Here is a 26,780-nt window from a genome sequence, read left to right as displayed (position 1 = left end):
CTGTGTTGCTTAAAGATAAATTGCTCTCCCAATCACCCTTAAAAACCTCACATCAGAGAGGGCAGTTTTATGTTTTTCTTCCTACCTTTACTCATGCATGTATAAGGGATGTGAAAAAAGAAATTCGCTCACCCAAACCAAGCATGACCCAGCTAAATAGTGTTGGAATGACATTATGATAACATGGTTTGCACAAAATGCATAATCATGTGTGAAGGTACAGTTGTATTCAACGGGTAACTTTCCCTGAAGAATACAACTCCTCCAGAAAGGCTATCTCATTCTATATATTCACCAAATCCCTTATTAGAGCAATTATTTCATTCTATATATTCACCAAATCCCTTTCTTATCAGAGCAATTCAATTGCAACGTACAATTGTTCTCTCTCTCTGATTCATATCCTCACACCATATTGTGATCGATATTCTAAACGACATCGGTTTCCTGATCCTATCTACTACCCAATTTCCATCAAATAGTCACTAGTAGGAAAAACAACTTGCACAACGACAAAACAAGAAAGATCAACAATATACAAGAAGCAAAGTTATTAACGTATGGTACCTCAAATCCGCATTCAGATTACGAAAAAAATTATGATTTGCCTCGATGTCAAACAAGCATGTCTACAGGAACTTCTCCGTGAGAGAACCTAGTTATCTTCTTATGAAAACAACGGATCGAGACCTAAGGTCCTTGTATCGAAGCACCAAGGACAAAAACGTTGTCAATGGCTGAAGTGCCTCACGTTTGTGAAAAGAAGTGAAACTCCATACTTGTCACGGCAGTCTATAGCATCCCCCTCTCTAATGCTCCCACCGGGTTCCGTGATTACACTAACTCCGCTTTGGCAGGCTTCTTCCGCTGCATCTTTTCATGCTGCTTGTAAAACGAGCATCATTCAGATTATTATAGAGGTACTTCCCTGTGTTTTCAGTTTAGCACATAAGAAGAAACCGATCTCATTGAACTTGGTCTTGCACTCCACTGTTAAATAACATAAATAAAAGTTGATGCATGATCTCGTAATTACCGAATGGGAAGAAGGCATCACTGGCCAAAGCTGCACCCTTGACCTCTTCTCCAACTTTCTTCAAGCCTATTCTTAAACTCTCCAGGCGGTTAGGCTGCCCACTCCCCATGCCTAGCATGCAGTTATTCTGCTCATATGTCAAGGATCAGATATTTGTCCGAAAGTGCAAACCCTCAAAATAGCCTACCGAAACTATATTAAATGTGAGCTCTGCATCAACAAGCTCACTTTCTTGTGGAGCCTTCTCAGAAAGAGCTTTGAACTGTATATCTTGGGGGATCAAATCATCCGAGTCCTGGGCTAAACACCCACCACCAACCTGTCTAAGTGAAAGCTTTCCTTTCTCATTTTTCCTTGCCTCAAGGATCCTTAGAGTCTTTTATTTTCCGCGGAGGATTTCAGGCCCCTTCTTTGTGTACTTGGGTGCAACCACAATCTCGTAAAACATCCGAGTTTCACCATCTGTCAGGCTTCTAAACTCTCGGATTTCCTTAGCAAGAGCCTAGAAACACCCCAAAAAAAATAAATTGACTTATTTAGGAAACGGAGAAACTGAAAAACAGGCATATATATTACCAAGTTAAACTTCTGAAGGCTAGCCTTTCAGAATAAATCAGTTGGCATTCAAGTTCACCACGGCCAGAACTTGAGTGCACTTCAACAGCGAACAACATTTTGGGAAGTGCATGGTAATCACAATCTCATTTCATATCATAAATTCAGGTCGGATCCCAAAACTCCAACTCACCTCATCAACCTCGATGTTGAACGCTACAATGCCACCAAAAGCACTCACGGGATCTCCTGTATGCTTCAAGAATATCATCACGTGAAGCTACACCACAAGGATTTGTATGCTTTACAACTACACAGGTAGGACTCTGAAACTCTGACACACAATTCCAAGCCGCATCGGCATCTAAATAGTTATTATATGACATTTCCTGCATCCACCCTTCACCATAATTTGGGGGTCATCATCCAAAGACACTACATTTCACATCTCATAACTTCATTCACAAACACAATTTCCTTGCCGTGACCTCCATCCATTCATCTAGCCATACTACATCTCACCAATCCATACACTTTCATCTCTTAGCCGTGCAAATCCATTCCATCCATATATCCATACACATCCTAGACACTTGTGCTACAACAAGCTGGTGAAAACAAAGGTCCTTGGGGTTTCAAGCTTGGAACTTTGCAGCGTTTTAGGTGTACTTCGTTCTTGCTTTCAATGTCTACTTTGTTATTTTCTAATTTTGTTGCAATTATGAGTGGCTAAACCCCTATTTAGTTAGGGGGAAGTTTGAAGCCATGAACATGCTTGAGATTTGAATTGATTTCTTCCAATTGTGATTTGATAAGTTGTGATTGCAATTCAATTATCTATTTTATTCATAACTGATTCTTATATGTTGATTAAGGATGCATACTTAGTTTTCATACATGAATTAGATGCTAGAATATAAATGAGTTTCACCTAATCGTTACAAGTTTATATTCATGAGTAGTGAAGGTTGTTTATCACAATCGCGTTAATTGAATTCTTGGCAATTGTATCATGCATTCATAGTTATAATTGCCTCGTCAACACTTATGATTTTCATTGAACGTAATGATCTCTGATTGTATCTCTATTATGCATTCATATAGGGGACTTTTAGAGAATGATTTGGGTTGTCGCATGCATTCATCCAATTCAATGAGTAAAGGAAAATCTGAGGGTTAATTTGTGCATCATGGTTAATCTAGGGTGTTGAGCATCATAGTTTATTGAAAAGCAATTGGAAATCGATTCATGTACAAGTGTGTCATGTGTGAAGAACGGACCTCTAACTAATCCATCCATCATCGTATTCCTCAAATTTGTCTTACAATCTGCCTAGTTTTATAACTTGTTTGTTTGTTTCAAATTCATCAAAACCAAAATCCCCATTTTACTTTCTTGTTTCAAAGTGTTAAATTTCGGTTTTGTTTGTGTTTTTGAGTGTTTTGATTCAAACCAAAACACTAAGTTCGTCCAAAATTGTGTTAGAGTCAAATCTGCCCAGTTTGTGTTTTTAGGCAGTTTTGAGTCTTTAGAATCTATTTTGAGTCCCTTGAGTCTATTCAAACGTTTTTAACTTTGTTTTTATGTTTTTGAGTAAGCCTAATCCCCGGTTTAGAACGATCCCTACTTGCATTTATATTACAATTTGACAAAAAGAGGGTTTAATCTGTGTGTTAAGTTATTTACGCACCATAGACCAATTCAAATATTTTGCCTCCCACCAATTAGCATTCAGAATATCAGAGAACTCCAAACATGGAGCTACCATGCTGCTGTCAAAAATTAATATTGGAAAGCAAATATGTTAATGAACTCACTCCTTTCAACAACATGCTACTTCCAATGATTTGCATGTCCACAACAACAACAAAGCCTCAACCCACTAAGTAGGGTCAGCTATATGAATCATAGAACACCACTGCGCTCGGTTTTGTGCCATGTTTTCCGTTAGATCCAAGTAGTTCAAGTCTTTTCTTAGAGTCTCTTAGTGGGTGTCTATTCCAATCTTGATCAATACTTTCAAATAAAAAAGTATTAAGGTTTCCTTATCAACCTAAATGCCACTAAAGATTCAGAAAAATAAGGATGCATGGTCATCCCTATCAATTCCTTACTTTAAGTGGAGTCCAATAGCTAAAGGAAGATGTCTATCTTACCTTCCCATGGTGTCGGATAGCAGTTGCAATACCACCAGCATTCACCTCAGAAAGACTCTTGTCAACGTAGAATGCAGCCTTCTGATGAGGATTTTCACCATAACGAAGGGGACTTTTGAGCAACATAGGCACCGTTGAGCTCTGAGGGAATTTCTCTTGCAAAAACAGAAAAAAATAAGTATAAGAAGTTTGTCAATCTACGCATCCCATCACAAAAGGGTAACACAAGAAAATTAGTTGAAGTACAATTTCATAGAATGTACTGTCAATGCCCCCCCCCCCCCCTCTCTCTCCTCTCTCTCTCCATACCCGAAGGTAATTCCTCGCGCTATATCATGAACATCAAAATGGTGCATTATTACAATCTTCTTAATGAAACTCCCTCTTCTCTCTTAAAGGTCATTTTCCACTAACTCCTAATTCATTTTTATGAAGCTCAAATTGTTTGCTCAATAAATTGCAGCCTACCTGACGATTTGGCATGTTAATTCTGACTCTAATGTCTACCTGACGATTTGGCATGTTAATTCTGACTCTAATGTCTACTTAGATATTAAATTCACAAATATATAAATAAAAGTAAAGCTATAATCCTTGTCTTGTCAAAGTAAATTTATAACTAAAAACAAGACCATCAAAGACGTAATACCTTCAGAAGTCTGCTTCCAAAGCCATTCTGAAACTGCAGAATCATAAGAAGCAACATGCTGGAAAGCCTTCCATGCAAGCTTCCTTCGGAATTGTTGATCATCCTTGTCTCCCTTAAGAAATTCTAGAAGTGCAGGATAGTCTTCTGAATCAACCACTACCAAGACATCTTTGTGATTCTGTTTGACAAACATATTTAACTTGGAACATCAGATAAAGATAAAAAAGGTCGTACCCAGTGCACAAGGCTCCCGCTTTACGCAGGGTCTGGGAGAGGTGAATGTCGGCTAGCCTTACCCCCATTTATGGAGAGGCTGCTCCCAAGAAACATCAGATAAAGATATTGAGACAAATTTAGGTACTACGAGTGATACAAGGATTGTGTTTGAGAAAGCATATTATGGGCGATAAATTGAACAATAAAAACAAAAACAAAAAGATGTCACAATTTTAAACAAAAATAAGCAGTAATACAAGGATCGTGTTAAAAATGTATGTCACATTCCCTGTTAGACCAATGATGCGTAAAATAACTAAACACACAAATTAAACCCTCTTGTTGACAATTGTAGTATGGATAAGTAGGGATCGTTCTTAAACCGGGGATTAGGAGAGATTGCTAAACACTCTAAACTGACTCAACTATGTAAAACAAAGTTTAAAACACTAAACTAGACTCAAAGAATGCAAAACTAAACTCTCAAACACTAAAACAAACCAAAAGACTCAAAACAACACAAAAACACTCAAAACTGCCTTAAAAACACTTTCTGGGCAGTTTTGAACTCTAACATAAACTTGGACGAATTTGGGTTATGACTTGAATCAAAACACTTAAAAACACAAACTAAATTGATTTCTAACTAATCTAACACTTTAAAATAATGGGGGATTTGGTTTTGATGAATTTGAAAATAAAGAAGACAGATTGTAACTAAAACAGATTGTTAAAACGAATTTGGATGAAACTATGGATTAAAGGATAGTTAGGAGGTTCTTCTCCACACATGACACACTTGCATATAAAACGATTTCCAGTTGCTTTTCAATAAGCTATGAATTCTCAACGCCCCAGATTAACCGTGAATTGCATTAATTAACCCTCAGATTTTCCAAAAGTTATTGAATTGGATGATTGCATACGACAACCCAAAGCATTCCCCACAAGTTCCCTACATGAATTGCATAATAGAGATACAAGTAAGAATCATTAAGTTCTATGAAAATCATAAGCATTGACGAGGCACTCGTTACTATGAATTGCATGAAACTTATGCCAAGAATTTACTTAAAGCAATTGTGACTAGCAACCTTCACTACTTGTGAATATAAGTTCGTAACGATTAGGTGAAACTCCCTTATATTCTAGCATCAAATTCATGCATGAAAATTAAGCGTGCACTCTCAACCAACATACATAAATCAGTTTTTATACGAACGGATAAGTAAATTGAATTCACAACTCATAAAACACAACTGGATGTAATCAAATCATATTGCAAGCATGAACATGGTTTCGAATCACCCCCTAACTAAGAGGGGTTTAGTTCCTCATACTCACAAAACAAAGATTATTGAATTGAAACATTGAAAACAAAAGAAAGATTACACCTAGAACATTCCAGCAATCCTCAATCGAATGACAAGCACGTCCAAGGGCTTTCCTCCTTCCTCTTTGATGTGGCACAAGGGTTGGTGGTGAGTTTTGGGGGTTATGGATGGTGTAGAAGTATAGAATTATGTTTAGGATGGATGTATGGTGCGGCAAGGAGTGTTTAGATCAGAAACAATGGAGATTGGTGAAGGATGGGCACGGCAAGGGATGGTGAATGATTTCTGGCGTGAATGGGTGAGTGAATGGTTGATTTGTGGCTGCAAAAAGGGAGTTTATTTAAAGGGTTTAGGAAATTAAAACCCTAGGTTATTTAGGGTAACAGAAATTAAGTCCAAAAGCTTCTAGAAATAGGAAATCAAATCAGAAAACTAAGGGAAATTAGTTAAGATATGCGGCAAGGCATTAAAACTAGGGGTGGGTTCGGTACGGTTACCGTACCAAAACTCTCGTACCAATTACCGTACTAAATTTTCGGTTTGGTAAAATCTATTACCATTACCATACCAAACTTTCAGTATACCGAAGTTCGGTATTGCCAAATGTTCGGTTGGCATGGTATAGCAATGGTAATTGCCACTTTATTTTGAGACAAAATCTTTTTTTGCTTTGTTCAACATTTCATATTTTGTGCCTCTGTAATAAGACAAAGATATATAAACCAAATGCATAGACGGAAAAAAATTCTCATAACAAGTGCCCAAATGGATTTTGGATTTCCACCTTCAAATGGATTTACAGCGGCATGAAATATTGATGAATTACTTGAAAATTATAAGCCTAAAACAAAGAATGGAAACATAATTCAAATTATGCATCAAAATGAAAATTAAGCTTACAATCCAAATAGAAGTTACAAACCAAAACAAATAGAAGTTAACAATCCAAATAGAAGTTAAAGTTTCAAACCAAAGGAAAATTGAAACTAAACTTCAAAAGGTAAAATTCATTGATCAATTCTTCAAGTTTAAGATGTCGAAGCTTTTGGAGGAGACATTGAACTTGTAGAAGATTGAGTTTGTGTCAAGCCTATATTACAAACGAAGAAAACATATTAGTAGCAAAAAGAATTAAAGTTGAAAACCATTTAACAAACAAAGAAAATATATTATAATTTATAAATATGTGTTATATTATAATTATATATTATATAATTTATATAAATTATATATTATATTACATTTTTGGTACGGTATGGTAATACCGTGGTAATGGTATCCATTACCAATACCGTACCACGAACTTTCGGTACGGTACAATACCGTACCATTACCGTTGGCATAAAAAATTTGGCACAAAATCGGTATGGCACGGTTGGCAATTCGGTTGGTATGGCAATTTGGCAAAAAAATCCACCCCTAATTAAAACACAAAAGGAATGTGTTTTAATGCAAGGAAATAGGAAATAACCCTCTCCCTTGCACGGCAAGGAAGAGGAAAGGTGGGACAAGTGCGGCAAGGAAGTGGACCATGTAAGGAATGTGTAATTTGTGTCCTAGAATGCTTAAAAGGCCTTCACAGTTGCTGGAACATAGGGACAATTAGGATTGAGGAAAGGTCAAACCAAAATAGGAAATCTTGGCTTAACTTTCCTACTTCAAGTAGGAATCCTTATTCTTCTAGAAATCCTCATTTGAGTAGGAATCCATCTTCAATTAGGAATCCTTCGTTGATTAGGAATCCTTCCTTCTTCCAATCTTCAATTTCGTTCATTCCTTTTGCTCCAAGCATGTGATAATCATTCCAAGCCCAATTTTGCTCCAAAAGGCTCCAAAATGCATCTTCTTGCATACTTTGTCCTTAGAATCTGAAAACACACAAAAGTGACTTTAAACACTAAAATAACTAAGGAAACACAACGTAAATGCACGAGAACAAGCCAATTAAGTCGCATAAATATGCTCCTATCAACCAAAAGCAGAATTGATATGTATCATTGTTTCTCGGATCAATATGTATCAAGATTTCTGCAGATGGTGTTGAATTGAATACTAGCACCAAGGATGCAGCACAGAGTTCATATCTAGATATCTACTAAATGAGATTCACTTGGATGGATAAAACGAGAGAATTACGAAATAGCAAGTTCAATGAGAATATTTGGTTCATGACAATGATTCTGAAAAGCAAAACCTATTATGATTTATAAAATTATAGGACAACAATATGCTAACATTTCCATTCAGATAAACAACCTTTGCAGCTGCTCTTATCATGGCAGGACCACCAATATCTATATTCTCAATTCCGTTCAAAATCTATTCCTCCCGTTAAAGTAACCTTGTCGTAGAAGGGGTATAAATTCACCCCAACCACATCAAATGTACCTGTACAAATATTTTGAAGTAAATTATTATTGTTACAACATATTCTCACAAAGAGAGCATGAGAGAGAGTGTGTGTGTGTATCGTGCAAGCATCATAAAAGAATTCACAGCAGAACTCACCAATTCCGTGTTTACTAAGAGCTTCCATGTGATGCGTTTGATCTCTTCTAGCAAGGATACCCCCATGTACGTTAGGGTGTAAAGTTTTTACACGACCATCAAACTGCAACACAAATCTTAGTCATGTTTTAATTTGCACAACAGAGTTAATATGCCCAACATTAAATATTTCCTAAAGTGCTGCATGAGATTCGTAATTTCCAGAGAAAAACAAGAAAAATAACTTGCTTACCATCTCAGGGAAACAAGTAAGTTCTTCCACTTTAGTGACTGACAGTCCAGCACTTTTTTAAAGCAGATGCCGTTCCTCCAGTCGAAACAATTTTATATCTACAGTTTTCGAAAACAACCAAATTGAAAGGAATATGGCACTTGCCAGCCACTTAAGCGAAGATAAGTGTTTTCTATTGAAATGAAATTGGAAATATGTTAAATAGACTTGTATGTAACTATTGGGAGTGAAAATCTTATACATAACATGACTATTTTCAGGCTGACTAACAGGTTAAAGACAATGATTTATAACAAGAGCTCCTAATTTAAAGTTTTTTTGCATAACAAAACAAGGACACATTATGAAGTAATCATCCTTAAAAAACTGCGGCAAACGTAACAATATTTTAATAAAACAAAGTAGGTTCCTCAAATTACCCCAAGTTCTGAAGGCCATTCCCTAAGACAGCAAGATCCTTCTTGTCTGACAATGATATCAGAGCCTGCCTATTACCTGAAACAAAGATTTAATCACATGAATCACAAAAAATAAAGAAGAAAAATAATGAAAGCAAGAGAAACCAAATTCATATAGCAAAGACATGCATACATAGGCACATATATAACCATCAAACTCCCACAAATTCTCTCTTGGAAGTATATTTTTTAATAAGATAAATATATTGCATAATTATCTTTTAAGGCACAAATTAAATTTTAAAAATGGCCAACTACATTTTTCACATTTTGCACCATGAGGTTTTGTAATTGATCAATATATGTATATATTTTCTCTTTGAACGTCTAAACCTCAACTAGATTGATGAGTGTTTTTGTCAAAGTGATGCAATACATTAGCCCCTATAAAGGTCTCACGATTACCATGTCGTCAATTTTTAATGAATGATAATCCGACCAAAGAAAAATTGAAACTTCATGACCCATCTTGAATACCACCCCCAACCGTCAAGGGCGTGAAATGTAGTTAGCCCTTTAAAAAATCGCACGACGCAACAAAATAAGCAGACCGGAGACGGGGCGAGGGGATTGAGAGTCAGGGTTTGTAACTGTAAGGGTCTCCCCAGCCGCTGCCATGACTTTAAGTGTTCTGCAACTTGAGTGCAGCAGTTATGAGCTCCTGCCTGAGCAATACTGTATGCCACAAAGAGGGAGACAATGCATACATCCACAAACACACATGAGATATAAATATATATACACGCACACACACATACCAGAAGAAAAGAAATAGAGAAATATGGTCGGGGAAAACTGAATTTCATACCGTTAAAGACGAAGAGGAGGAGGAAATGGTATGTATTTGGGCGCTGGAGGATAGCAGGAGAATATTGATGTTGGGAATAATACAGGAGGTTGTGGTGGCGGCGGCGTTGGGTGTTGTGGCGGCAGGAGCACCAGCCAGACCACCTAGCATCTCTCTTTGTAAGAGAGAGAGAGAGAGAGAGAGAGAGAGAGAGTGGGAGTGGTGTAGTGGATGGGTGGCTTTCGGCGGCAAACGGCAAATGCGTGGAGAGCCAAAGACAGTAAAGTGCAAACTTCAAAGTGATTTGAGATTCTCCCAAAGTCGATACAGATTCTCTCCGGAACTCTTCCAGACCAATCAATATCCACCGTCCTATACCGAGCGTGCGGTCAGATACAAAACTGGTTTTTCACATAAAACTTCCAGCCGAAAACGACGCCGTTTGCTCCCCGTTCTCTGTAATCCCGCATCGCTTGTCGCCCTTTTTTCTATAGCAGCTTCACCGCCCCGCCCCGCCCACTCTGCCCTCCCGCTCCCAGTAGTTCCTCAGTCCCATTCTTCCCAGCGAACCAGAAGCTCCTCCTCCTCCTCCTCCTCCATTGAGTATACTGGGGCAAAATGTTTGGTGTAGGAACTAAAACTCATACGTGATTTGTTTACATGGATACGTGATTTGTTTACATGGATGTCCATTGCCTCTAACCATTTATCTGATTGCGAGTTGTCCATGGCTTCTTGGTAAGTGGCAGGATCATCAGTCATGCCCTCATTCATTTCAACTTCATGATTATACACCAAATAGTAATCAGAGATGGCTGACCTTCTGGCTCTTGGTGGCAAAACCCCTCTATCGTTTATCACTCCTTGCACTGACGAACTCGCTGGTACCTGAGATGAGGAAGCAATATTCATTGGACCAACAGAAGAATTCAGTGAGGCATCATTTGCATTTATTTCAGTTATTTCAACTTGATTATTTAAATTTTCATGTTGAAAATCAACTTAAGGTTGCTGCAATTCCATCGAGCCTTCATAACTTTGGTCTTCATGAACACGAACACTAATTATTTGCTTTTCAAAATCAAAAGATGGTAACGTGTGTGAACTGCTCGATACTTCCCCATTCTCAATAAACTTGGAACTGTTGGATTCAAAAATTCTATCTGAAACATTTGGTGCATAGAATCTGTAACCTTTAGATTTATAAGGAAACCCTACAAAATGACAAGCCTGATTCTCTATCACTCCTACGTCAGTTGTAAGAAACATCTTTGGCTTGCTATTGTAGGAAATAAGATACTGCCAGTCCCAATTGAAAACAGAATTCATCTAAATTGGTTAGGTTAATTACATTAGGCCGTTAATATTAATTTTGACGGACTCAAATTCCCGGCCAAACCCTTACAATCTTTGGGAAAAGTGTTTTCAAACAAGAAAATTTCAGATTTTGATTGGAAGAATGCAGCTAGCCTAAGAGAGAATGGTATGTATATAAGCCACGCAAAGCTTAGAAGAAAGTAGTACTAATACCTTAACTGAAACAAAGCCAGTTTGAGCTCCTCTAAATGAAAACACCTTACTTCTATCTTTCCACTGTCCACATAAGACCTGCAAACATAGTCATACGGTGGTGCGATTGGAATTCAAAGTGACAAATCAACTTCTAAGAAAGATTTCCAAATGATGGACAACAGAACCATGACGAAAAGAGAACCAAGGTAACTTACATTCTGCAGTTACTAAGATACATCTATGCCAAAAAACCAAACAAAAGTCCGTTTTGAAGAATTCTTAATCATATAAACATCTTGTAGGTCCAAGAGTAAAAATAAAGCTTCTCACAACTCTAAATGAAACAGAAAACAGAATGAAAACAGAAGGTTAGTTCTACTATTAGCAAGCCAAACACAAAAAATCAATACACATCTTAGGAAGCCTTCAGATCTCATAGCTGTATTGGTCATTGATGGTTCTTCAAGATTATCATTATAAGCCTTTTGACATTTTAAACTGTACAAGCCATAGAGAGGGAGAGAGACAGAGAGGTTGGCAGAGATGATGATGACGATGATGAAGTTGAAGACTAGTACAGCAAAATATGATAAAAACAAAAAAACAAAAAAAAAAAAAAAAAAAAGACTCCTAATAATCCGCTTACCCACTCCAAAAATGAGTTTTCCATCATTAGGCTTATAAAAATTAGCACATCATTAGTTAAATCTCAAAATTCTCAACCCTAGGATAACAACTTGACAATTCATTTGCAATGCAATGAAAATGAGTTCACTACACAATAATAATAGTAACAACAAGAAATCGACCCCAAAATTTCCAATCCAATGACATTTCATGCAGTACACCTAAAAAATGTAAACTAGCATCAGCGAAAACAAAAAAAATTATTGCAGCACTGAAACACCGATGATGCAAAAGGATTTAAACTGGGGTGGCCGCATATCAATCAATAATCGCAGTTATAAAGGAAAATATTAAAGCCCATTAAAGAACTAGAAGCTTTATTGACAACCAGTCGGAAAAAAAAGAGCATAACTATGGAAGTAGAGAACTGAGATGAATATAACTGCTTTTATAAGATAAACTTGGTACCTCCTAATCCTATGATGGCATGACTGACCGAGAAATAACTTCTGATACAAGATGCCCAGAAGTGCAAGCTAGTTCGAAGAAATAAGAAAAGATACCATTGAAAGTACCACATGACAGTCAAGATGTGATTCCCAGTACACATGACAGGCTTGCTTCCCATGCAAATCATGTTTTAAAAAACATTTAACATCAAAAGTGAAATAATAACCAAGAGTAAAGAAATGTCAAGAACTAATCTTTTAGAAAGGTAGGATCTTCTTTACCATTTTCAATATGTCAAGTTATAAGAAAAAGTGTTCACCGAACAAGTACATAGTACCACCTTAGAAGAATTTGTTAAACATGGCATGTTGAAAAAATTGGATGAATTTATGGCAGAGAAAACGAACATAAATTGACAAAGAGCTTTGTGCATACCATCTGATTACAAACTAAGATCTGACCACATATGCATCGAGGCATAGCCTGCAAGATAATCATTCGTTTAGCATCACAGTTACTATAATTGACAAAATGAGAATATAAACGAAAGATACTGTCAATTTCCATTTAAGTAAAAATTTACAAGGCAAAGGTGTACCAACAAACAATATTTCCCCAAACTATCAATTTAAAACTAACCTATTGATCAAAGTGAAACAAGTATGCTTCCACTTAAATCCAGTTATCTGACAAGCCCTACTTCCTGTATCGTCCGCGGAAAAGCGTACCATGTTTCAAACAATCTAAAAAACAACAATCTTAAAAAAAAAATAAAAAAACAGTGGAAAACATGGGCATCTAAACAGTAAATGAGAAATCAAAAGACTTGACACTTTCTTGACCGAGAAATAACAGTGGACAACTTTTTCATGTGGTGTTGCGGCTTAGGCAAAGGTAAATCCTTGACTTCCAGAATTTGAATTTTCCTTCTCTTTCTTGGATCCTGTTGATAAGCTTGATGGAGTTTTCTCTTACTAGACTCCATCTTCTGTGCATCATTCCAATCCACATCAGGTTTAGGAGTCTCCTTACGAGGGTTTATCATGGAAGAAGAAAGAGGGGTCTCCTTATTAGGGTTCTGGGCAGGGGAAGCAAGTGGATATAGACTTTGGAGCACTATCTCCAAGACCTTGCCCTTACCAAAGGATGGTAAAGCTTTACCTTTGTTCTGCATTGTTGGTTGCGGTTTAGGCAGTTCAGGTGGAGGCAAAATTTGAATTTTCCTTCTGTTTCTTTGTTGGTGTTGATAAGATTGGCGGAGTTTTAAGGTACTAGACTCCATCTTGCGTGCATCATTCCAATCAATATCAGGTCTAGTATGTGGTTTAGAGCTGGCTTGATTAGGGTTAGGGTTTTGCGGCCTAGAAGAAGGAAGTGGAGGAGCTACGGTGACACTGAGGACTGTCTCGGGCTTATATATCTTTTTCTTCTTACGGTCAAAAACTGGAAGATCTGTCACTGCCACTGCCACCAATTGGTCGTCAAGATCAACATCGTCGAAGAAGGTGGAGGGATTGAAGTCCAAGTCCATGGACTGGACGATCGAGAAAGCTTCAGGATCAAATACGATTTGATCAAAGTTGTCGTTGCCCTCCAACTCCATCATGTTCTTTCAAAATCGAAAGTTGCAGAGCCCAGAAGCCCAGAGAGAGTGGATCGATCCACTTTGGGTTTTTCGCAATTAGGTTTTCAATTCAAAAAAAAATCAACGCATGCGAGAACCCAATTTGTGTGCAAAATCGACTAAAATAAACACCTCGAGAAAATTAAATGAACCTAGAGAGAAGAAAAGGGGGAACCTGGAAATTAAGATTTGTAAAACTTGATGGTATCCCAGAGCGAGAAGCTCGTTCCCCGCCGGAATCTATCTGTCTCTGTTTCAAAGTCGTCCCCAGAGAAGAAAACGATGTGAATGGCGTTGCGAATTTGGGGTTCTAGGTTCCGTTTGATTTGTTTCGGATTGGGGCAATCTCTTTGATCTGCAGTGCAATTCAATTCAACCTAATTCGGCAGAGGAAATTAGGGTTTCAGGTTTGATCAGGGAGCAGTACGAGAGCGAGAGAGGGAGGGATGTGGGTAGCGTTGATCGAGAGCGGGAAAGAAGAGATGATGCGTTTCGTTTTTTAATTTAGGAGGTAATGACCGTTTGGACTTTTTTATAGTTGCCAAACCCTCACCGCCTATTCGGTGGTAATTGACCAAAATGCCCTTAATTTGCATTTTTTTTTCTCTTCTTGGGGATTATATTTCTGTTGGTTCCACTCTAGTTTTGTGACTATAAGAATATAGTCACTTAGTACTATGATTTAATGATATTTCTTTTCACTTGTAAATGAGAGTTTCTAGGTTAATTTTTCGCTAAAGACGAATTAGAACCACAAGTCATTCATCAACCCCTTAGATCATCCCCAACCCTTGAATTAAAATTGTTTATACCATATTTAGGGCCTCGTATTTAGACCTCGTATAAATACTCGGGGGATTTAAATGTAATTATGTAATAAAGGAAGGGGCAAATATGTAATTAGGGGAGGAGCCCTTATTCTATAAAAGGGTCTGCTCACCCTCACAAACCCTAAGTCCCTCCTATCTAGAGCAAAGCTCTCACACTCTCTCCCTCACAAATACTCTCAGATAAATATAATTAGTGTGGACGTAGCCCAAATCTTAGGGTGAACCACGATACATCTTGTGTTATTTACATTACTCGCAGATTCACAGTCGGATTTACGTTGTACCAAGACCTCCGGTTTTGTGCATCAACATTTGGCGCAGTCTGTGGGAATCGATACGAAAAGTTATGTCGGTTCTCTTTCATTTTTTCACCTCCACCGTGAATCTGCAGAAACCCAACACCCACCCTCAGAGACACACCCATTCAATCTACAGAGAGAAAGAGAAACTCAGGTGCATCTCTCTTGAATTCGCTGACCAATAGCCTCCAATTCCACAAGCAAATCACAAAGACAAACACCACCACCAATTAGGCATTGACCTCCAACTGATCTCAGCCATCCATCAGATCTGAGACTCTGATCACCTGATGTTGACACTCAACGTTTGCTCTCTCACTCTCTCTCTATCTCCCTGTGAATTTTTCAAATCCCAACCCTCTGCCATGGAGCTCACTCCTCCGCCCCACCGTTACATTTGGTCCTCACCTTTCTCAAAATCCCCATCTTCTTTCTCCACGGTCTCCACACCTACATCCACCCCGATTTCGATTCTGGGCAACCCTCCAAATCCAACCCCGAGTTCAATGAAAACAATGCTCAGATCTTCCGCCTCAAGATCGACGAGGCCCACCTCCAAACCCGCATATTTTTCAATGATTAAGAGTGTGTGGCGCTCATGACGGTCACATTTTCCCAGATTCGTCTGAAATGACTGAGTCACAGTCCGAGTCAATCTCCGACTCACCTTTCAACCACAGCAACGAGGGGAACGATGCAATCGTGCCAGAAATCCAAATCAAGATTGTAAGCGAGGAAGGGATGGCTCTGCTCGAAGCTGCTATTATTTCCGCTCTCACTGGGTTTGTATAAATTAAGGATGCGGTTGCGGTCTGCAAATGGGTTTTCAAAGCTCCAAGTTGTGATGTGCCTTGTAGCCGTTCGTCTCAGTCAATGCCCGTAGCCGAACGGCGGTCAATAGGAACTATGGAAAACAGCATGGTAGAGAACGGAGTCTGCTCCTCGGAGTCGGCTAACGGGAATTGCGACGTCTGGAGCTCGGAGGAGTCAGAATCTTCCTCCGCTGATCATCTTGTCATCATGATCCATGGAATTATGGGTACTGTTGCGGATTGGAAGTTTGGGGCGGAGCAATTTGTTAAAACACTTCTAGATCAAAGTTCAGGTTGTGCTCTCCAATGGAATCATGACGGCGCAATCACCTCTCGCCCAAATCCCCTTCGACCCTTTTGGGTCTTTCAATGTTTCTAATGGGTCGGCGCCAACCAGACCCGAGACAGAGTTAATCCGAGACATACACGACCCAAAACTCAGAAAACTGGTATGCATCCCTAAGAATGGTCTGGGACTAAACTGAGATGAGAAGATGACTCAAGTATAGCATTGAGATTAACGTCAGGCTTGACTCAATGCTCGAGGCTGTTTCATTTGGTGCCTGCTTCGCCCTAGTGGTATTGCTTTCATGAGCCTGTGTTGAAGGTCGGCGGAAAGAGCCCCACCATTTCCCAAGTTGCAGCCATAGCTACTCATGACACCGGGGCCAAAGTTGAACTCTCTGAGTCGGCCAGGGCTGGGGTCAAGGCCAGCAGTGATTGAGTCATTGACAGCATGGGCAAAGGGACAAGATAAGATTCTTCATCATGAACCTGCCTATTTTCTAAAAACCAACTGTCGACCAGCAACTTCTAAATCATGCATGTTCCTCTTTTCTGAAAAAAGAAAAGCAAATGCAGAAAGCAAAAGAGAAAGCAAAAAGAGAAAGAGAAAGCAAAAGCAAGGAATAAACACCCCACCAGAATGATGTGATTTACTTTTGTTATTTCTGAATGATGTAATTTATTTTATCTTTCGGAGACATCTGTAAAAACCCCATCAGATGGTTAAAAAAAATGGCAAAGCCCAAAATAAATGGGCTGGCATGTTGTGGAGAGTGAAGGCCTATAAGCCCAAAAAAGCACCAACCAGGTCATCAAAAGTACACCCAGTACTCCACAATTATTCGGCAATCCGCCGCTATTACCACCAACCAGGTGACCAAAATAACACCCAGTACTCCACAATTATTCGGCAACCCGCCGCTATTACCACCAACCAGGTGACCAAAAGTACACCCAGTACTCCAAAATTATTCGGCAACCCGCCGCTATTACCACCAACCAGGTGATGAGATGTACAACCCGTACTCTAATTTGGCAACTAGCCATTCATGCCACCAACCAGGTGATGAAATGTACAACCTGTACTCCCCTTCATGCCACCAACCAGGTGATCAAAAGTACGCCTAGTACTCCAAATTATACGTGAGCATTACTCATGTCATTCATACATAAACATTCATGGGCATCACTCATGACAATCATACATAAACATTCATGACCATCATTCATGTCAACATTCATGAGCATCACTCATATCAACATTCATGAGCATCACTCATGACAACATCCATGAGCATCACTCATGTCAACATCCATGAGCATCACTCATGTCAATCAAACATTCATGAGCATCACTCATGTCAAATCAGCTTCAAAAGCTTCATTTACAGAGCTCTAGCTTCAAAAGCTTCATTTACAAAGCTCTAGCTTCAAAAGCTTCATTTACAAAAGCTCCAGCTTCGAAAGCTTCATTTACAGAGCTCTAGCTTCATTTTACAGAGCTCTAGCTTCAAAAGCTTCATTTACAGAGCTCTAGCTTCAAAAGCTTCATTTACAAAAGCTCCAGCTTCAAAACCTTCATTTACAGAGCTCTAGCTTCAAAGCTTCACTTGCAAAGCTTCACCTACAAAGCTTCAGTGCAAGGTATACAAATACCACCTCCGAACAACCGCCACTTCGGCCCATACATGGATTCAATTTGAAGTCTCCAGCCAACAGACTCTATTGACCGAAGACTTGGGGGACTACATTATGTACCATATATTGGCCCTCAACTGGGCTTCATGAAAAATACTTAGGGGACTGAGCCCATTACTTATGTGTTGAGAAGCGAGCTCTTATTCTATAAAAAGGACTCCCTCACTTTCATTAGAGAGCACCCATTGTTCATGTACTGAGGAGCGAGCCCTTATTTTATAAAAGGGACTCCCTCACCATCATTAGAGAGCAACGCCGCCAGCTGAGCAACCGCCTCGCCGTGAGCATCATTCCTAACCCATCACTTATGTATTAAGGAACGAGCCTTTATTCTATAAAAATGACTCCCTCACCATCATTAGAGAGCATCGCCGCCTACTGAGCAACCACCTCGTCGCGAGCATCAACTCTAGCCCATCATTTATGTATTGAGGAACGAACCCTTATTCTATAAAAGGGACTCCCTCACCATCATTAGAGAGCATCAACTCTAGCCCATCATTCATATATTGAGGAACGAGCCCTTATTCTATAAAAGGGACTCCCTCACCTTCAAACGCCGCAAGCCGAGCCAACCAAGGCAACATAAGCCACGAGCCGAGTAGCCGAGCAGCGTATGCTACTTCTAATTGAGCGTCATTTCAGATTGAACACTGCCTTATATCGAGCATCAGTTCAAGACAGCATTTAGTTACTTCGGCCCACACATGGACTGAATTTCAAGTCTCCAACCAAAAGACTCTCTTAATTGAAGACTTGGGGGACTACTGTTTATACCATATTTAGGGCCCCGTATTTAGACCTCGTATAAATACTCGGGGGACTTAAATGTAATTATGTAATAAAGGAAGAGGCAAATATGTAATTAGGGGAGGAGCCCTTATTCTATAAAAGGGCATCTTCACCCTCACAAACCCTAAGTCCCTCCTATCTAGAGCAAAGCTCTCACACTCTCTCCCTCACAAATATAATCAGTGTGGATGTAGCCCAAACCTTGGGATGAACCACGATACATCTTGTGTTATTAACATTACTCGCAGATTCACGGTCGGATTTACGTTGTACCAAGACCTCCGGTTTTGTACATTAACAAAAATGTAAAATTTTTGACCCAGAAAATTTAAGTTTTAACCAAAAACAGTTTTTTTGCTCCAACCCTTCTGGTTAAATTTTAGCTCGAGATTATTAAAGAATGAATTTAGGATAAGTTTTTTCTTAAAGTAACTTTCTTTTAAATAAAAATTATGTAGACTATTCTAATTTAATTTTATGAACATTTTAACCTAAAAATATTTAGATTCCGATAAATATTAAAAAATTATTAAACCGACACCATGAAACTCATGCAACATTATGAAAGAATATGAAACTGTTGGCCCTAAAAACTACCAAGTCTACGTGGCACGCATGCCGAATAATCTATAAGCTAACTACGTCCTTCAGTGAATGCGGGGCGTGCCAACTCGTCGGCCGAGCTCTGTCGAGGAGTAAATTTGTTGATGTTGCGTTGGGTGCGCGGCTGACTTCTGCGTCCTGCGACTGCGACCGAGGAAGGAACACGTCTCGGCCTCTTGGGTTCTCGAACCTGAAGACAAGGTTACTATTCTTACGAAGTTCACGAATCATCGTCGTTGGATTCGGTCACAGTGATGTTATTCGTCAGAGTAAACTCTCACCGAATCGACACCAAAGTGTAAGGGCACAAATACTCAAAGCAAATATAAGTTTTAATAGTGAACGTGGTTTGGCCGTCCGAATGCCGAACTCTAAATCCCACTTGGGAGTATCCAATCATAAAATAACTCGGCGTGCAATGCGCCGAGCTCGATATACTGTAACACCTCACTTCGCCGAGAAGGCTAATGAGATGACCTCAATCAATAAGGATCCGGAAATCCTTCTCGACCGAGACTTGGATAGGTAACCAACCGTTCTCGCCGCAGTGTTGTTGATGCCAACGGAAGATACTGCGAGACCGACTGATTCTACGATGACAGAGCTATCTATGCCATTGAGGATACCAACGATCGTGGTTAAGAGATTGAATGACAATGCCAACGCCGGCCGAGGATGAAGTACTTGAACCGTCAAAATACATCGTCCAGTAGTTATCGCGCGTTTCGACCATGCCGATTTCGACGTCGATGTCCCCAAAACCGTAGGGGGAAGGGTGTTGAGCAAGGAAGTCTGCCAATGCCTGGCCTTTGACAGCTTTCTGGGGCACGTATTGCAAGCTAAACTCGGACAACGCCATTGTCCATTTCCCAATTCGGCCTTTTACGATTGGTCGGGTAAGCATGTACCGGATGACGTCGGTCTGGGCGATGACTTGTGTGACCGACGGAAGCATGTAATGCCGAAGCTTGGAGGCGGTGAAGAACACGGCGAGACAGAGCTTCTCAACGGCGGAATAATTGATTTCGGGTTGATTAAGACTTCGACTGAGGTAAAAAATAGCCTGCTCCCGCTCGGCATCGTTATCTTGGGCGAGGAAACAGCCAATGGACTCTTCAGCCGTCGAAATATATAGTTTGAAAGGTTTACCGCGCTGGGGTGGAACAAGGACAGGTGGTGTCGTGAGGGAGACTTTGATTTGTGTAAACGCTGCCTGATGCTCGTCGGTCCACTCAAACTTATCTGAGTCATTAAGTTTCAAAAGCATCGAGAACGCTTTCATTTTTCCTGCCGAATTAGCTATAAATCGGTGGAGAAAATTTATCTTGCCAAGTAAGGACTGCAGTTGTTTCTTCGTCGTCGGGGGTGGAGCACTGATGATTGCACGTGCTTTATTTTCGTCCACCTCAATCCCACGGTGATGTACTAGGAAACCGAGAAAATTACCGGCCGACACACCGAATGCACATTTGGCAGGATTCATTTTGAGATTATGTTGGCGCATGCGGAGGAAAGCATGTCGGAGATCATCCAGATGAGTCCGCCATTGTTTGGATTTAATTACAACATCGTCGATATAGACTTCGATGATGGTTCCAATTAAATCATGAAATATGGTGTTCATTGCCCGTTGGTATGTGGCGTCGGTGTTTTTGAGGCCGAATGGCATAACAACCCATTCGTAAGTGCCGAGTGCCCCCGGGTAGCGAAAAGCAGTTTTGTGCACATCGGCTTCGGTAATGAAAATTGGTTGTACCCGGCATGTCCATCCATAAAGGATAAGTCGCATGATCATCGATTAACAAATCCAAAATCAGCATCGTATACTCATCTTTGGGAGTTACCAGATTCAGATTTCTGAAATCGATGCAAATGCGCAATGCACCATTTTTCTTTAAAACGGGAACGATATTGGCTAACCATTCAACATATCGAGCTGTCCGAATGAACCCAGCTTTCAAAAGTCGAACCAGTTCGTCCTTGATACCGAGTTGCACTTCGGTCGAGAATCGGCGAGGTGGTTGACGGAAAGGTTTACATCCAGGTATAATACGTAACTCATGCTCGACAAGAGTACTATCTAAGCCAGGCATTTCATGGTAGCTCCAAGCAAAACAATCTTTGAACTCCTCAAGCAAGGCACGAAGTTCGTCTTTCATTTGTTGGGGAAGTAAAGCACTAATAAACAAAGGTCGTGGGTCATCGGCCGTCCCAACATTAATTTCTTCCAGGGGGTCCTTAACTTGGGGCCGATGATCTTCAAGCTTGGCCGGAGTGGCTCGAACCTTATCAGGAGATAAGACGAGACCGTTATCCCTTTCAGCGAGGAACTCGACGAGATTGACCCCCGAATGTGGTTGCTTAGAAATAGTATACCAATGGGCCAGCAGTCGTTCCATAGTGTAAGAAACCGCGGCCTGTCGTTGTTCCCGATCGGTGTCAAACATCCGAGTCGGGGAGGAAGTTAGCTAACCCGAGTCTCGCCGAATCCTGGTGGACAGTCTCGGCGCCAACCTCGATAGCTTTCTGAACAGAAATCCGAGTCGGCCGTCCTTCATCATTGAAGCCTTGTAAAGTAATGTAGTCGACGTGGTCATCATAATACCGTGCTTGGATCATGTTAGCTTCGAAAGGTTGGCTATCGGCCAGGTGAACAGTGACCGATTTGCCGTCCCAAAAGACGAGCACTTGATACAATGAGGAAGGAATACAGCTGGTTTGATGAATCCAATCTCGACCGAGCAGTGCATTATACTCGGTGTTGGAGTCAACCATGAAAAAAACGGTCATGTGAGTACGGCCGGTAATATTTACCGCTAAAGGAAGCACCCCTTTGGTTTGGGATTTGTCTCCGACGAAACTGCTCATTCTGATCCCGGAGGGAATGAGTTCGTCATTGGAGCAACGTAACGCCTTCATGATGTTTACAAGCATGATATTGACCGTCGCTCCGCAGTCGACAAAAACTTTGGAGACTGGATACCCTTCGATATGGGCCGTGACATACAATGGCTTTAAATGATGAAGTTTGGCCGATGATGAGCGAGGAAACAATTCGGCCAAAGCTGCTTTGATATTGTCATCTTTCGTTGTAGAATCGTCATCAACAATAGTTACAAAATCAATGTGACCGGCTTCCTCGGCAATTGCGTCACCATCAAAGAAACTCGGTTGAGCTGTGCTTGACTGAAAATCAGCAGGCAAAACATGAACCATACTGATTTTCATGTTATCCAAAACTGACGGGCCCATCAAGTTAGGATCTTCCTCGCTCGCTGCATCTCTTGTCTGGTCGGCGACTGCGGCCTCCGCTACCGTCAGAGTTGGACAAAGAGACTTTTCTGTTCCTTCTTCAATGGTTTGATCTTGCGGTGTCTCTTCGGCAGCCTGTTGGTTCTATGTAATCGCCTCAGGTGAAGTTGAGATCGAAAGTGTGCTTCGGGCCCGGACCTGAACTTGCTCCTAGTAATGCATCCGGGCGTCTCTGGTGTCGAGATAGGCATCCAATCGTGCAACACGTGCTATTTCATCGGCCGTAAGGCCGAAGAGAGACACAGCCAAAAATACTTCGAAGTGATATCGTAAATACTGAAGGTCCTCTATTGAGAAATGAATGTCAGTTGCATCGATATCAGTGTATGGGTCGACTTCAAATCCAAGAACATGAGTTTCTCGTATGTGCTGGAACCTCACTTTCAATCCTGGGTCTGAGGTCTTCTGAATGATTCGCTCGGCATCAGGGCAAGTTTGGACCAGATCAATTGTGTCTTAACATGCTTTCGGCAAACCATACAGATCGTTGGCCGAATGTTTCTTATGAAACTCTCGCATATATTCCAAGGCCTCCCCGAGGAATGGTGGATGCAAATTTCATCAAATTTTGATCAAAGGCTCTTGGATGGCCGGCGAGGATAATTTGCTTTCAGCTTCTTGCCTGAAATGCTCGAGGCGTGCCTTCATCTCCCCAGGTCGAAGAAGAAGTTTGATCCGTTTATCAGCCTCTTAGAACGTGGTTTCGATATCTCGATTGACCAGCTATTTCCCTTGAACCAACTCTGTCATAATAGCTGGAGGTGGTCGTTCATCGTCAGTGACAATTGTGTCCTTCGGCCGCCATTTAGGGACCGAAGTTTCTTGGGCTGCCCGTCGGCGGGCCATGCAATCTATCATTTGGTGCCAGCGCTTCTGAGATTTGGACAGTGCGATGTAGACGCCTTTCGAAGAATGATATGTATACCAACGTTGGTCTCTAAGTTCAGGAGGTTTGAAAGTTTTTTGGCTTCGCGATGACTCCGAGCTGCTAGAGTTACGTATATAGTAGTCCTTGTCATAGAACGGGGCATCAAAATCGAGGCACCGTCTGACTGAAGGTGTCTCTTCCACCTTTACCTTAGGACCGAGCCTATCAAAAACCCCTTGATGTTGGCCTACATTGGTCGCCTTTCGCTGGGTTGCGGCTGCAGGTTGTTCTATTATAGGTGGAGAGGACTTCTCCTCTAGCTCAATGTTGACTTTTGCTTTACATTTACTGCATAAAACCGCCGTTCCACTGTCTTCATCAGTGCTGTAATCCGTCATAGGCTTGACAATAGCAGGTCCCGTCAAAGCTGTAGGTGGTTCGTTTGAACGAAAATCGGCCATGAAACGTGGCTGAGAGTTCTGATTCCGAGAGTATTGCGTTGCAACAGCTTCGGCCTTCCCTTTCCCTTTATCCTTAGGTAGGCACGCATCGACCATATTTACTGTTGCCGTGGGGAACGGGTCAGTATCAACGCTCATCTTCTTCTCTGGAAATCTCAGTTTGCCACTATCAATCCAGTTTTGGACGTTGTCTCGAAACACGACGCAATTGTTTGTCGTATGTTTGCTTGAATTATGGTATTTACAATATATCTTTCCTTTAAGTTCTTCGGCCTTGGGAATGTTATGCCCAGGCTGAAGTTTGATGATCCTCGCTGATAATAGTTGATCGAAAATGGCATCGGCTTTTGTAATATTAAAAGTATAAACTTTTGACGGTTTCAGTGTTCCTTCAGTGGCCGAACGGGTTTTGACTTCCTTAGAGTTGACTTGAGTCAATGCCTTGCACACGTATGGCTTATCTATCACTATCTCGGCTGCATCCACACTAACGCATTCATCCTCGGTCGATGCATAATTGACAGTAGGATTCTTGTAAATCGTCCCCCGAGATGGAGCTTTCGAAATCTTTTCCTCGTGGAGTAAATAATCATACTGCTCGACATGTTGGGCTAATTCATACATATCCTAAAAGTTTGCCCCCAAGAATTTCTTTTTGTATTCGACGTCAAGACCGTTCAAAGCAAGTCTGACGAATTCGACTTCGGGGAGAGGTACTCGGCACCAATTCCTAGCTGATTTGAATCTAGTAAGATAATCCATTGGTGACTCGTCGGACGCCTGAGCCATCCTTACTAGTGAGGATATTGACATTTCCATCCCCGGCCGATAAAATTGCTCATGAAATTTCTCGACCAACTCCTCCCAGCTCTGGACGGAATTCGGTGGAAGATTGATATACCAAGCGAACGCTGAACCGGTCAGCGAAAAATTGAAAAGTCGCAGCTTGTGAAAGTCACTATTAACGTCTCCGCATTGTGCGGTGAAACGAGCTACATGTTCCAACGAGGATAAGGATGATTCTCCGGTAAAAAGGCTAAAATCCAGGATCTTGAAACCTCTAGGGTACTCGACCTGTTCTACATAAGCTGGATACGGGTGTATAAACTTAGGGAACTTCGGCCCTTTCTTCATGGCCGAATCGATCATCCGTTGAACTTCAGTCACATCGACGGATGTTGTTTCCACTCTCTGGTCGGATCCGTCTGACCTACTATTCGATCCTCCTCCTCTTTCCAAGTTAATTGGCCTGAGCCGAGCAGGAATTGGCTCAGTCGATGCACTTGATAATAGATTATTCCTCGGCGGCAAATGCTGGGCAAGATCGAAAGTTCTACCATCGCTGACCTTACTAACCAATATTTCGAGTAATCTGGTTTGTGCTTCACTGGAATTGCGTATCACGTCATGAAGCTTATCAATTCCTCGACTCAATGTCTGTTCAACCGTCCGAGATTGCTCGTCAAGCCGTTTTCGAAGAAACGACCTTGTGGGTGGATCGGATCCTTCGCCACCATCTTTATCACGATCTTCTATTATTCCTTCATTGAGAACGCAGGTGTTCCTGTCGGGGATTTCAAGACTGCGAAACTGACTGTCAAGATTAACCTCCCTTTCTCGGCGGGTTGCGCTCGTGGACTCAGGTGTTACGGCGCTGATGGGATTCTGCGCCTGTGGCACACTGTGTCCTATGTTCTGAATCGGCAAATCGGCTGTTGATTTTCCCATAGCTGTTTTCTTTTTTACCGATCGCGTTTCAATTGGCATGAACTTCGTAGTTTAGCACTTGGTCCCACTGGGCGTGCCAAAATGTTGGCCCTAAAAACTACCAAGCCTACGTGGCACGCAGGCCGAATAATCTATAAGCTAACTACGTCCTTCGGTGAATGCGGGGCGTGCCAACTCATCGGCCGAGCTCGGCCGAGGAGTAAATTTGTTGACGTTGCGTCCTGCGACTGCGATCGAGGAACACGTCTCGGCCTCTTGGGTTCTCGAACCTGAAAACAAGGTTACTATTCTTACGAAGTTCACAAATCGTCGTCGTCGTCGGATTCGGTCACAGTGATGTTATTCGTCAAAGTAAACTCTCGCCAAATCGACACCAAAGTGTAAGGGCACAAATACTCAAAGCAAATATAAGTTTTAATAGTGAACGTGGTTCGGCCGTCCGAATGCCGAACTCTAAATCCCACTTGGGAGTATCTAATCATAAAATAACTCGACATGCAATGCACTGAGCTCGATATACTGTAACACCTCACTTCGCCGAGAAGGCTAATGAGATGACCTCAATCAATAAGGATCCGGAAATCCTTCTCGACCGAGACTTGGATAGGTAACCAACCGTTCTCGCCGCAGTGCTGTTAATGCCAACGGAAGATACTGCGAGACCGACTGATTCTACGATGACAGAGCTATCTATGCCGACTTAAGATATCACCGATAGAGTTCGCACAGGGCAGTTTTGTGTTGAATTGTAGGGGCTTTTGAATGATGCACAACCTCTTCTATTTATAGCAACGGCTCCCCCAAGGTCGAGTTAAAACCCTATTCGGACTAGGACTTCTTCTCCTGATCAAACACTGACTCGACCAATCCTACTTTCATTATGACTGTGAACCTAGTCCTTTATTGAACCAGATTCGCTCTCGAGTTATTAATCATGATGAGACTCC

The 26,780-nt window shown here is 41.0% G+C and overlaps 1 long non-coding RNA gene and 1 pseudogene across 1 annotated transcript; one reads left to right on the top strand and one right to left on the bottom strand.

Moving 5' to 3' along the window:
* Positions 1 to 282: 282 nt before the first annotated feature.
* On the bottom strand, positions 283 to 10,211 carry LOC126592650 (uncharacterized; annotated as a pseudogene).
* Positions 10,212 to 10,453: 242 nt separating this feature from the next.
* Positions 10,454 to 11,089, top strand: LOC126592653 (uncharacterized). The gene is made up of 2 exons (XR_007612746.1): positions 10,454 to 10,559; positions 10,682 to 11,089. It is a non-coding gene; the product is annotated as an uncharacterized LOC126592653 (long non-coding RNA).
* Positions 11,090 to 26,780: the final 15,691 nt, after the last annotated feature.

This window comes from Malus sylvestris, chromosome 12, assembly GCF_916048215.2.
Source record: "Malus sylvestris chromosome 12, drMalSylv7.2, whole genome shotgun sequence".
Taxonomy (NCBI): domain Eukaryota; kingdom Viridiplantae; phylum Streptophyta; class Magnoliopsida; order Rosales; family Rosaceae; genus Malus; species Malus sylvestris.
This window is presented reverse-complemented; position numbering and strand designations above follow the sequence as displayed.